Source organism: Oncorhynchus mykiss, chromosome 2, assembly GCF_013265735.2.
Source record: "Oncorhynchus mykiss isolate Arlee chromosome 2, USDA_OmykA_1.1, whole genome shotgun sequence".
In the NCBI taxonomy this organism is placed as follows: domain Eukaryota; kingdom Metazoa; phylum Chordata; class Actinopteri; order Salmoniformes; family Salmonidae; genus Oncorhynchus; species Oncorhynchus mykiss.
The window spans coordinates 20,131,882-20,144,884 of NC_048566.1; positions in this window are offsets into that span (position 1 = coordinate 20,131,882).

Below are 13,003 nucleotides of genomic sequence, written 5' to 3' on the forward strand. Positions count from 1 at the left end.
CTCCCTCTCTGGCTCTCTCTCTTCTGCGCTTGCTCGCTCAGTCTCTCTCCCTCTCTCTTTACCAGTGCAGTGAGAGTCTTATACGATCCCGTTAGTAAGTTAGTATGACTGAGGGAGACAGCTTTTAGTTAAAAATGGAAGAGTGATATCATTATTATTATTATTGCTATAACTGTAACTTGTATTATTACTATTATTATCATCAACATGTGTTGACATTGTGAACATTATTATTACCATAATTGTATTATATCTGTAGTGAAATCCAAGAGATATGGTGATTGGGAAATCAGGCTAATAGGAAAGGGAAACATCATATTATTGACAGGCAATAATCTTGTCCATTAGCCTGTGAAGGGCAGTGTGTTGAATGCTGTGGCTTGTAACCATACCATTAGAGGTTCAATAGCAGGGGACTGAGTGGTGGGCTTTGTCATTGTTGTCATTGTTGTGGATATAACTGCACTGCTGTAATATCGGGGTTCTCTCTCTGTCTCCCTCTCCTGTGCACGAGCTGCCTAACAATGCACTGCAGCGGTTTCCCAGCCCTCTACCCATCCTTCTCTCCCCCGCTCTCTGTCACGCTCACGCTCTCAAATAACACACACACACACACACACACACACACACACACACACACGCACACACACACACACACACACACCACACACACGCACACACACACACACACACACCACACACACCACACACACGCACACACACACGCACACGCACACCACACACACGCACACACACGCACACACACACCACACACACACGCACACACACGCACACACACACGCACACCACACACACCACACGCACACACACACACACACACACACAGAATCATGACAAAACACAGGAGGGTATTCCTTCAGCATCAAAGCTCTCCAAAGCATTTGCTCTGTGTCATCCCTCTCTCCATCGATCCTATTCTCTGTCATCTCTCTCTCTCATCTCCCTCCTTCTCTCTCTTGATTTAGCTCTCTCTGTATTCTCTCCATTTATTCTCTCTCCCTCCCCCTCTCTGTTTTTCCCTCCCTCTCCTCCTCTTACCATCCCTCTCTCTCTCACTCTTCCCCTCCCCTCCACCCCCCTCTTTCGTAGTGACAAAAACAATGAGAGGAGTGGCCTAATTATCTGCACCCATCTATCTCTCTCATCTCATCTGACCTGCATACACCTCCCACCATAAACTCACAGAAGTTTCAAAAGAATAAAGACATTTCAAAGTAATATGATGTATATATACATTGTTGTAACGATGTGCAAATGGTTAAAGTACAAAAGGGAAAATATATAAACATAAATATGGGTTGTTTTTACAATGGTGTTTGTTCTTCACTGGTTGCCCTTTTCTTGTGGCAACAGGTCACAAATATTGCTGCTGTGATGGCACACTGTGGAATTCCACCCAGTAGATATGGGAGTTTATCAAAATTGGTTTTGTTTTCAAATTATTTTTGGATCTGTGTAATCAGAGAGCAATATGTGTCTCTAATATGGTCATACATTTGGCAGGAGGTTAGGAAGTGCAGCTCAGTTTCCACCTCATTTTATGAGCAGTGTGCACATAGCCTGTCTTCTCTTGAGAGCCAGGTCTGCCTATGGCGGCCTTTCTCAATAGCAAGGCTATGCTCCCTGAGTCTGTACATAGTCAAAGCTTTCCTTAAGTTTGGGTCAGTCACAGTGGTCAGGTATTCTACCACTGTGTACTCTCTGTTTAGGGCCAAATATCATTCTAGTTTGCTCTGTTTTTTTGTTAATTCTTTCCAGTGTCAAGTAATTAATTATATTTGGTTGGGTCAAATTGTGTTGCTGTCTTGGGGCTCTGTGGGGTCTGTTTGCTTAGGGGACTCTTCTCCAGGTTCATCTCTCTGTAGGTGATGGCTTTGTTATGGAAGGTTTGGGAATCACTTCCTTTTAGGTGATTGTAGAATTGAATGGCTCTTTTCTGGATTTTGATAATTAGCGGGTATCAGCCTAATTCTGCTCTGCATGCATTATTTGGTGTTTTACGTTGTACACAGAGGATATTTTATCAAAATGCTGCATGCAGAGTCTCAATTGGTTGTTTGTCACATATTGTGAATTCTTGGTTCGTGAGCGGACCCCAGACCTCACAACGAAAAAGGGCAATGGGGTCCATAACTGATTCAAATATTTTTAGCCAGATCCTAATTGGTATGTCAAAATTTATGTTCCTTTTGATGGCATAGAAGGCCCTTCTTGCCTTGTCTCTCAGCTCGTTTGCAGCTTTGTGGAAGTTAGGTGTGGCACTGATGTTTAGGCTGAGGTATGTATCGTTTTTTGTGTGCTGTAGGGCAATGGTGTCTAGATGGAATTTGTATTTGTGGTCCTGGCAAATGGACCTTTTTTGGAACAGCATTATGTTTGTCTTACTGAGATTTACTGGGCTCCCGAGTGGCACAGCAGTCTAAAGCACTGCATCTCAGTGCTAGAGGCATCACTACAGACCTGGTTTGATTCCAGGCTGCATCACAACTGGCCGTGATTGGGAGTCCCGCACAATTGGCCCAGCTTCGTCCGGGTTAGGGTTTGGCCAGGGTAGGCCATCATTGTAAATAACAATTTGTTCTTAGCTGACTTGTTAAACATTGTTTTCACTGAGGAATTGTATGAGTCTGCTGTTAATGATAATGCAGAAGATTTTCCCAAGGTTGCTGTTGACGCATATCCCATGGGAGTTATTGGGGTCAAATTTGTCTCCACTTTTGTGGATTGGGGTGATCAGGCCTTGGTTCCAAATATTGGGGAAGATGCCAGAGCTAAGGATGATGTTAAAGAGTTTAAGTACTGCCAATTGGAATTTGTTGTCTGTATATTTTATCATTTCATTGAGGATACCATCAACACCACAGTCCTTTTTGGGTTGGAGGGTTTGTATTTGGTGCTGTAGTTCATTCAATGTTATTGGAGAATCCAGTGGGTTCTGGTAGTCTTTAATAGTTGATTCTAAGATTTATATTTGATCATGTATATGTTTTTGCTGTTTGTTCTTTGTTATACGGCCAAAAAGATTGGAGAAGTGGTTTACCCATACATCTCCATTATGGATAGATAACTCTTTGTGTTGTTTTTTGTTTAGTGTGTTCCAATTTTCCCAGAAGCGGTTAAAGTCTATTGATTCTTCAATTACACTGAGCTGATTTCTGACGTGCTGTTCCTTCTTTTTCTGTAGTGTATTTCTGCATTGTTTTAGTGACCATAGTGAAGGCGTAGACTCAGGTTTTCTGGGTCTCTATGTTTTTGGTTGGACAGGTTTCTCAATTTCTTTCTTAGGTTTTTGCATTCTTCATCAAACCATTTGTCATTGTTAATTTTCTTGTTTGACATTGTTAGATTTGATAGGGAAGCTGAGAGGTCATATATACTGTTTAGGTTTCCTACTGACAAGTTTATACCTTCAAAATTACAGTGGAACATTTTGTCCAGGAAGTTGTCTAAAATGAATTTAATTTGTTGTTTCCTAATTGTTTTTTGGTAGGTTTCCACACTACATTCCTTCCATCTATAACATTTCTTAATGTTATTCAGTTCCCTTGGCTTTGATGCCTCATGCTTGAGTATTGCTCTGTTCAAGTAGACTGTGATTTTGCTGTGATCTGATAGGGGTGTCAGTGGGCTGACTGTGAACGCTCTGAGAGACTCTAGGTTGAGGTCAGTAATAAAGTAGTCTACAGTACCACTGACAAGAGATGAGCTATAGGTGTACCTACTCTCTCCCTCTCTCCATTCATCTCTCTCTCTCTTTATTTCTATCTACCCAGGCTAACCTCCTGTCCCTCTCTAGAGGGACTATATATATTTATGATGGGCTGTTTCTGTTTCTAGAAGTGTTTGTCTGCCAAATGACGCAGGGCTGGCACAAGCAGCAGGCATGGTCAATCATGTTTCCTTGAGTTCACACACACTGAGCAAGGCAGACAGAGGAGGGAGAGAGAGGGGGAGGGACAGATGGAGACAGAGAGCATGAGGGAGGCAGATGGGGGGGGGAGATAGTGAAAAAGAGCGGGGGATGCTTTGAGTCATGGAAGGCTGAGCAGAGGTGAAGACGAGACACTCAAATTAGTATTCCAGGAGGGACAGAGAGAGGGAAGGAAAGAGGGAGGGAGGAGAGAGGGAGGGAGGGAGGGAGGGATGGGAGGAAAGAGGGAGGGAGGGAGGGATGGGAGGAAAGAGGGAGGGAGGAGAGAGGGAAGGAAAGAGGGAGGGAGAGAGGGAAGGAAAGAGGGAGGGAAGGAAAGAGGGAAGGAAAGAGGGAGGGAGAGAGGGAAGGAAAGGAAAGAGGGAGGGAGGGAGAGAGGGAAGGAAAGAGGGAGGGAGGAGAAAGGGAAGGAAAGAGGGAGGGAAGGAGAGAGGGAATGAAAGAAGGAGGGAGGAGAGAGGGAAGGAAAGAGTGTGGGAAGGAGAGAGGGAAGGAAAGAGGGAGGGAAGGAGAGAGGGAAGGAAAGAGGGAGGGAAGGGGAGAGGGAAGGAAAGCGGGAGGGAGGGAAGGAAAGAGGGGGGGACGGAGAGAGGGAAGGAAAGAGGGAGGGAAGGGGAGAGAAAGAGAGATGGAGGAAGAGAGGATGGGGAATTGGAAGGGGGAAGGTTTTAGAGAAGTGGAGAGAGATGGAGGAGTTGGGGAAGGATAGTTAAATTTGTATGCAATAACTGGCCAGACATTTCAGTTCAGTTATAATCTGTCCAATCCTGGTATTGTTGCTATATATAGACCATTGGCTCCCCTCTCAGCTCCTTAAACTGTTGAGTGTGAAAAACCCACTAGCGTTGCAGTTCTTGACACATTCAAACTGGTGCGCCTGGCATCTACTACCATACCCATTGAAAGGTACTGAAATATTTTGTCTTGCACACTACACAATCCATGTCTTAATTGTTTCAAGTCTTAAAAACTCTTCTTTATCCTGTCTTCTCCCCTTCATCAACACTGACTGAAGTGGATTTAAAAGGTGACATCAATAAGGGATCATAGTTAAATATGGAAGATTCACCTGGTCAGTTCATGTCATGGAAAGACATTGTCTAATGTTTTGTACACTCAGTGAATCATGAGGGGACATTTATTTTGTGAAGTTAAATGTGTGGTTAAGTGTGTGTGTTTGTGTACAGTGAAGACAAAAACAATTTACAGTAGAGAGTAATGTGAGCTGCTAGATGGAGGAAGGTTTGGGGTTAGATGTGATGTCACAAGGTGACCACTAGGGGGTGAATAAGGTAGGAATTAGATGTGATGTCACAAGGGGACCACTAGAGGGTGAATAAGGTAGGAATTAGATGTGATGTCACAAGGGGACCACTAGAGGGTGAATAAGGTAGGAGTTAGATGTGATGTCACAAGGGGACCACTAGAGGGTGAATAAGGTAGGAGTTAGATGTGATGTCACAAGGTGACCACTAGGGGGTGAATAAGGTAGGGGTTAGATGTGATGTCACAAGGTGACCACTAGAGGGTGAATAAGGTAGGAGTTAGATGTGATGTCACAAGGTGACCACTAGGGGGTGAATAAGGTAGGAGTTAGATGTGATGTCACAAGGGGACCACTAGAGGGTGAATAAGGTAGGAATTAGATGTGATGTCACAAGGGGACCACTAGAGGGTGAATAAGGTAGAAGTTAGATGTGATGTCACAAGGGGACCACTAGAGGGTGAATAAGGTAGGAGTTAGATGTGATGTCACAAGGTGACCACTAGGGGGTGAATAAGGTAGGGGTTAGATGTGACGTTTCTCTCGCTCTCAATTCACTTCAATTTAAGGGGCTTTATTAGCATGGGACACATATTGCTACATTACCAAAGCAAGTTAAATAGCTTAATAAACAAAAGTGAAATAAACAAAAACAATTTTTACAGCAAACATTACACTCACAGAAGTTCCAAAAGGATGAAGACATTACAAATGTAAAGTTTTTAAATAATATAGACATTTCAAATGTTATATTATTGGCTAAGTACAGTGTTGTAACAATGTGCAAGTAGTTTAAGTATGAAAGGGAAAATAAATAAACAGATAAATATAGGTTGTATTTACAATGTTGTTTGTGCTCCTCTTGTTACTGTTTTCTCAAGGCAACGGGCCACAAATCTCGCTGCTGTGATTGCACACTGTGGTATTTCGCCTAACAGAAATGGGAGTTTATTCAAGTTTGATTTGTTTTCTAATTCTTTGCGGGTCTGTGTGATCTGTGGGAAAAATGTGTCTCTAATGTAGTCATACATTTGGCAGGAGGTTATGAAGTGTAGCTCAGTTTCCACTTCATTTTGTGGGCCATGGGCACATAGCCTGTCTTCTCTTGAGAGCCATGTCTGCCTATGGAGGCCTCTCTCAACAACAAGGCTATGCTCACTGAGTCTGTACATAGTCAAAGATGTTCTTAATTTGGGGTCAGTCACCGTGGCCAGGTATTCTGTCACTGTGTACTCTCTGTTTAGGGCCAGATACCATTCATATTCTCTCTGTTTAGGGCCAGATACCATTCCAATTCTCTCTGTTTAGGGCCAGATACCATTCCAATTCTCTCTGTTTAGGGCCAGATACCATTCCAATTCTCTCTGTTTAGGGCCAGATACCATTCCAATTCTCTCTGTTTAGGGCCAGATACCATTCCAATTTTCTCTGTTTTTTGGTAGATTCTTTTTGCTTTTTCAACATTTGTTTTGGTCTAAATACGTTTCTGTCCTCGGGCTCTGTGAGGTCAGTTTGTGTTTGTGAACAGAGACTCTGTTCTGGCTGAGGGGCCTCTTCTCTAGGTTCATCTCTCTGTAGGTGAGGGCTTTGTGGTGGAATGTGTGGGCATCGCTTCCTTTTAGGTGTTTGTAGAATTTAACAGCTCTTTTCTGCACACACACACACACACACACAAGATATTCCACCTGCATGGTTAACACAGCCAGGGTATTTGCTTCATCCAAACCGAATCACTCAAGTATCTCGCTGTCTCTCTCCATCAACTGACAGAAGTGGATGTCCTTGACTGCTTTCATGTTTAAAGACAATGTGTTCATTCATTTTAGATATGACTTGTTGAAATCAAAGATTAACAGTACAATGGGAACACAAGGCTTCAAAATGACTTGACAACAAGAAAATCTATCTTGTCTTCTGACTGCATAGTAAATGATCTCCTTCTCTCCTTGACTCTAACTTCACTTTCTCTCCTCTCTATCACCATGCCTTACTTTCTCTCTCCTTCTCTCTATCACCATCCCTTACTCTCTCTCCTCTCTATCACCATCCCTTACTCTCTCTCCTCTCTATCACCATCCCTTACTCTCTCTCCTCTCTATCACCATCCCTTACTCTCTCTCCTTCTCTCTATCACCATCCCTTACTCTCTCTCCTTCTCTCTATCTGTCACGACTTCTGCCGAAGTCGTTGCCTCTCCTTGTTCGGGCGGTGCTCGGCGTTCGAAGTCACCGGTCTTCTAGCCATCATTGATCCATTTTTCATTTTCCATTGGTTTTGTCTTGTCTTCCCACACACCTGTCTTCAATCCCATTCATTACCTGTTGTGTATTTAACCCTCTGTTTCCCCTCATGTCTTTGTCAGAGATTGTTTATTGTCAGTGTAGTGGTTTTTGTATAGGTGCGCGACGGGTTTTAGTACCCATATTTGTTTATATTAATTTTTCTATTTAGTGTTATGGAGCATGTTACCTGGAGATTTATTAAAAGACTCCATTTTACACTCCGTTTGACTCTCCTGCGCCTGACTTCCCTGTCACCTATACATATATATCTGACACTATCACAATCCCTTACTTTCTCTCCTCTCTATCACCATCCCTTACTCTCTCTCCTTCTCTCTATCACCATCCCGTACTCTCTCTCCTCTCTATCACAATCCCTTACTTTCTCTCCTCTCTATCACCATCCCTTACTCTCTCTCCTTCTCTCTATCATCATCCCTCACTCTCTCTATTCCTTCTCTCAATCATCATCCCTCACTCTCTCTCTCCTTCTCTCTATCACCATCCCTTACTCTATCTCCTCTCTATCACCATCCCGTACTCTCTCTCCTCTCTATCACCATCCCTTACCTTCTCTCCTCTCTATCACCATCCCTTACTCTCTCTCTCCTTCTCTCAATCATCATCCCTCACTCTCTCTCTCCTTATCTCAATCATCATCCCTCACTCTCTCTCTCCTTCTCTCTATCACCATCCCTTACTCTCTCTCCTTCTCTCTATCACCATCCCTCACTCTCTCTCTCCTTCTCTCTATCACCATCCCTTACTCTCTCTCCTTCTCTCTATCACCATCCCTTACTTTCTCTCCTCTCTATCACCATCCCTTACTTTCTCTCCTCTCTATCACCATCCCTTACTCTCTCCTTCTCTCTATCACCATCCCTTACTCTCTCACCTCCTCTCTATCACCATCCCTTACTTTCTCTCCTCTCTATCACCATCCCTTACTCTCTCACCTCCTCTCTATCACCATCCCTTACTCTCTCTCCTCTCTATCACAATCCCTTACTCTCTCTCCTCTCTATCACCATCCCTTACTCTCTCCTCTCTATCACCATCCTTTACTCTCTCTCCTCTCTATCATCATCCCTTACTCTCTCTCCTCTCCATCACCATCCCTTACTCTCTCTCCTCTCTATCACCATCCCTTACTCTCTCTCCTTCTCTCTATCACCATCCCTTACTCTCTCTCTCCTCTCTTTCACCATCCCTTACTCTCTCCTCTCTATCACCGTCCCTTACTCTCTCTCCTCTCTATCCCCATCCCTTACTCTCTCTCCTCTCTATCACCATCCCTTACTCTCTCTCCTCTCTATCACCATCCCTTACTCTCTCTCCTTCTCTCTATCACCATCCCTTACTCTCTCTCCTTCTCTCTATCACCATCCCTTACTCTCTCTTCTTCTCTCTATCACCATCCCTTACTCTCTCTCCTCTCTATCACCATCCCTTACTCTCTCTCCTTCTCTCTATCACCATCCCTTACTCTCTCTCCTTCTCTCAATCACCATCCCTTACTCTCTCTCCTCTCTATAACCATCTCTTACTTTCTCTCCTCTCTATCACCATCCCTTACTCTCTCTCCTTCTCTCTATCACCATCCCTTACTCTCTCCTTCTCTCTATCACCATCCCTTACTCTCTCTCTCCATCTAATCTCCCTGTTCTCGCTCGGTGTATGTGTGTGTGTGTGTGGTGGGGAGAGGGAGGAGGGAGGTTTGTTGTTAGGCTCTGATGTAACCAGAGGAGGCTGGTGGGAGGAACTATAGGAGGATGGGCTCCTCTGAATTTAACCTCACACCACCATTTGGACGAAAACAGCCCCTGGGAGAGAGAAAGCAAGATGGGAGGGGGAGGAGAACTTGTAGTAGGGTCAGAGGGGAAGGTGAGAGTGAGAGAGAGAGAGATAGAGAGAGAGAGAGAGAGAGAGAGAGAGAAAGGAGGACAACAAGAGAAAGAGGGGAAGTTGTTGTATTATTGGGGAAAGAGGCTGTTTATGTCTGATAAGCTGTCTGTTTTGCCTGGCAATGCTAATGAAAATATGATTGTATGAGTCTGGGTGCAATGTAATCTATGTAATGTTTCTAGAATTTATATCATGTACTGGTATGTGTAATATTTGGGGTTAGTTTTCACCTTGTAAATGTGCAATGTTTGAGTGTGATTCATGTAAATGTCAATGTGGGCATGCAGTATGTGTGATGTGTGTAAAGGTCTTCGAGGAGATATATTAAACAGGCTGGCCCACACCAGACAGCTCTAATAGACAGCACACATGGCAGTGGGCGGAGAGCACACATAAGTCATGTCTCAAGGTCTCTGTGTGTGTGTGTTAGGAGATCCCAGTTCTCTTCTATAATTCAGTATTATTCTCTCTCTCTCTCCCCCTCATTCTCTCTCTCCCTCTCTACTCCTACTCTCATTCTCTCTCTCTACTCTTACACTCATTCTCTCTCTCCCTCCTTCTTTACTCTTACCCTACATTCTCTCTCCCTCCTTCTCTACTCTTACTCGACATTCCCTCCCTCCCTCCCTCCCTGCCTACCTACTCTTACCTTTCATTCTCTCTCTCTACTCCCCTCGGTATCTAGACCACCACACTGTTTATCATTCATCTTCAGCCCTCCCCTGTATTAGTCTACACTCCTCCGCCTCAGCCTCTCCATCTGTCCAGTCCATATCTATCTCTCATCTCTGTCTGGTATAAGTACCTGGCTTTACCTCCAAAGACATCCCTCTCTTCATGTCCTCCTATCTCCATCCTTCTCTCTAACTGTGAGCCCTCAGACAGTCAGTGTAGTGTCATCTTCCCCTGGCCTGCCTGCCTGCCTGCCTGCCTGCCTGCCTGCCTGCCTGCCTGCCTGCCTGCCTGCCTGCCAAGGTGTGCCACAGTGACACCTGCTGGGAGAAAAGGGAACTAGTCTGAGTTAGCCATATCAGTGACAGTGCTGTCGACAGGGGGCCAGTTGGCAATAGGAGGGTTTTTCCTCTGAGCAGTGGGGACTGGGAGAATGTGTATTGTTAGAATGTGCAGGTGTTTATCCTGTTTCTAATGTGCTGGGAAACTATTATACACTACTGTTCATATGTTTGGGGTCACTTATTAATGTCCTTGTTTTGAAAGAAAATACATTGTTTGTACATTAAAATAACATCAAATTGATCAGAAATACAGTCTAGACATTGTTAATATTGTAAATTATTATTGTAGCTGGAAACGGATGATTTTTAATGGAATATCTACATAGGCGTACATAGGCCCATTATCAGTAACCATCACTCCTGTGTTCCAATGACAAGTTGGTACTACTCCCTTCACAGAACAGAGCAAACTGGCTCTAACCAGAATAGAATAGGAGTGGGAGGCCCCGGTGCACAACTGAGCAAGAGGACAAGTACATTAGAGTGTCTAGTTTGAGAAACAGACGCCTGACAAGTCCTCAACTGGCAGCTTAATTAAATAGTACCCACAAAACACCAGTCTCAACGTCAAAAGTGAAGAGGCGACTCCGGGTTGCTGGCTATCTAGGCAGAGTTCCTCTGTCCAATGTCTGTGTTCTTTTGTCCATCTTGATCTTTTCTTTTTATTGGCCAGTCTGAGATATGGCTTTATCTTTGCAATTCTGCCTAGAAGGCAATCATCCCGGAGTCGCCTCTCCACTGTTGACGTTGAGACTGGTGTTTTGCAGGTACTATTTAATGAAGCTGCCAGTTGAGGATTTGTGAGGCGTCTGTTTCTCAAACTAGACACTCTAATGTACTTGTCCTCTTGCTCAGTTGTGCACCAGGGCCTCTCACTCCTCTTTCTATTCTGGTTAGAGCCAGTTTGCACTGTTCTGTGAAGGAAGTAGTACACAGCCTTGTACGAGATATTCAGTTTCATGGAATAACCTTCATTTTTCAGAACAAGAATAGACTGACGAGTTTCAGAAGAAAGTTATTTGTTTCTGGCCATTTTGAGCCTGTAATCGAAACCACAAATGCTGATGCTCCAGAGACTCAACTAGTCTAAAGGCCAGTTTTATTGCTTCTTTAATCAGAACAACAGTTTTCAGCTCTGCTAACATAATTGCAAAAGGGTTTTCTAATGATCAATTAGCCTTTTAAAATGATAAACTTGTATTAGCTAACACAACGTGCCATTGGAACACAGGAGTGATGGTTGCTGATAATGGGCCTCTGTACGCCTATGTAGACATTCCATAAAAAATCAGCCGTTTCCAGCTGCAATAGTCATTTACAACATTAACCATGTCTACACTGTATTTCTGATCAATTTTATGTTATTTTAATGGACAATTTTTAAAAATGTCCTTTCAAAAACAAGGACATTTCTAAGTGGCCCCAAACGTTTGAAAGGTAGTGTACATACTACAGATGTTTTTAAATCACAGAGAGTTCAGAGAGTGAGAGTGAACATTGTGTAGAAATGGCTCTATAGACATGCTGAATTTGAGATGGTCTGTGTTGGTGCCAGGGAGGTAGAAATACAGTGTTAGTAATATAGAATGTCACTCAGTTCATTGTGTGTGTGTGTGTGTGTGTGTGTGTGTGTGTGTGTGTGTGTGTGTGTGTGTGTGTGTGTGTGTGTGTGTGTGTGTGCCTCTTTCGTCACCTCATGAATCAGCCCTGGATGCAGAGCAGGATCAAGATAATAACCCTGCACCTAGAAGGAAACAGGTAATGACTCACTGTAACAGAGGGAGGAGCAGAGAGAGAGGTAGATGGTGGGGAAGAGAGAAGGAGTGATTGAAGTAGAAGGATGGAGAAGGAAAGAAAGAAAAACTAAGTGGTAGAATATAGAGATTCATGGAAAAAGGTAATGATTGAATGAGAGAGGGAGAAGGAAAAAGAGAGCAAGTGTGAGACAAAGAAGGGGAGAGAGAGGAGGGAGAATAAGAGAGGGAGAAAAAGGAGGGGGAGAGGGCAGACTGTTCATTCCGGGGTTTGGCGACATTCCAGCCTGTCTGGCTGTGATTCTGACACTCTTCTGTGGTTTTAGCCTCACCTCCATGCAGGCCGCAGGACCCCACAGCTGCCCTACCACTGCCTGACTCCAACTACAACCTCCTTGTAAGCCCAGAGATATGTCTGACCTAGAGAAACTGGGGCCTAGTTATAGGCAATAGGAATTGTTCCTGGTCAGGTCACATGGTAAGAAAGAAACAACCAACACATGAGACCAGGATGTCTCTATCTAGCCATGCTGGAGAGTAAAACAAGGAAAAGTCTCCCTTATGGGGACATTTCCCATGTCCCCATGAGGACAAAGGCTATTTTAAGCTAAGGAGTTAGGTTTAGGCTTTGGGTAAGGGGTTAGAGGTTAGGTTTAGGGTTTGGGTAAGGGGTTAGTAGTTAAGTTTAGGAGTTAGGTTTAGGGTTTGGGTAAGGGGTTAGTGGTTAAGTTTAGGAATTAGGTTTAGGGTTTGGGTAAGAGGTTAGAGGTTAGGTTTAGGAGTTTGGTTTAGGGTTTGGGTTATGGGTTAAGGTTTTATGGTTAGGGAAA